Source organism: Arachis ipaensis, chromosome B10 (genome assembly GCF_000816755.2).
Source record: "Arachis ipaensis cultivar K30076 chromosome B10, Araip1.1, whole genome shotgun sequence".
NCBI classification, from domain to species: Eukaryota; Viridiplantae; Streptophyta; class Magnoliopsida; order Fabales; family Fabaceae; genus Arachis; species Arachis ipaensis.
In genome coordinates, this window is record NC_029794.2 from 30,529,028 (window position 1) to 30,530,501 (window position 1,474).

The window sequence follows — 1,474 nt, forward strand, 5'->3', positions numbered from 1 at the left end:
CTCATCTTATTTCGCTTCTAAGATATTCATTCGCACTTCAACCTGAATGTGATGAACGTGACAATCATCATCATTCCCTATGAACGCGTGCCTGACAACCACTTCCGTTCTACATTAGATTGAATGAGTATCTCTTAGATCTCTTAATCAGAATCTTCGTCGTATAAGCTAGATTGATGGCGGAATTCATGAGAGTCCGGAAAGTCTAAACCTTGTCCGTGGTATTCCGAGTAGGACTCTGGTTCTATCCTTATTTTATTATATTATTTTCGAAAACTCCATAATCAATTATTATCCGCCTGACTGAGATTTACAAGGTGACCATAGCTTGCTTCATACTGACAATCTCCGTGGGATCGTCCCTTACTCACGTAAGGTTTATTACTTGGACGACCCAGTGCACTTGCTGGTTAGTTGTATCGAAGTTGTGACAAATTATGAATTAAAATTAGAGCACCAAGCCTTTGGAGCCATTACCAGAGATCACAATTTCGTGCACCAAGTTTTTGGCGCCGTTGCCGGGGATTGTTCGAGTTTGGACAACTGACGGTTCATCTTGTTGCTCAGATTGGGTAACTTTCTTTTCGTTTTCTTTTCAAAAAGTTTTCAAAAAAATTTTTCAAAAATCTTTCAAAAATTTCTCCTTTGTTTTCGAAAAAAAAAAACTTTTTAAAATAAAAATGTTTTCAAAAATATATTTTTCTTCAGAATTTTTAAGAATGAATTCTAGTATTTCATGAAGCATGTTGAAGCCTGGCTGACTGTAGGGAATGTCAGGCATGTCATGTCTGAGTTACATACTAAAGCTTGGCTGGCTATTAAGCCATGCCTGACCCTTTGATTGGAGCTTTAGACTAAAGAGCATAAGATTCCTGGAATTCATATTAAAAATTTTGGAATCCTTATTTTTCTTTTTCAAAATGATTGTCGAAAAAAAAAATTAAAAGAAAATACAAAAAAAAATTCATAAAATCATAAAAATCAAAAATATTTTTGTGTTTCTTGTTTGAGTCTTGAGTCATGTTATAAGTTTGGTGTCAATTGCATATTCATATTGCATTTTTCGGAAATTCATGCATTCATAGTGTTCTTCATGATCTTCAAGTTGTTCTTGGTAAGTCTTCTTGTTTGATCTTTGCATTTGCATGTTTTGTGTCTTTTCTTGTTTTTCATATGCATTCTTGAATTCTTAGTGTCTAAGCATTAAAGAATTCTAAGTTTCGTGTCTTGCATATTTTCTTTGCATTAAAAAATTTTTTAAAAAATATGTTCTTGATGTTCATCATGATCTTCATAGTGTTCTTGGTGTTCATCTTGACATTCATAGCATTCTTGCATGCATTCATTGTTTTGATCTAAAAATCTCCATGCATTGAGCATTTTCATTGTTTTTCTCTCTCATCATTAAAAATTCAAAAATAAAAAAAATATCTTCCCCTTTTTCTCTCTTAAAATTTCGAAAATTAGATTTGAC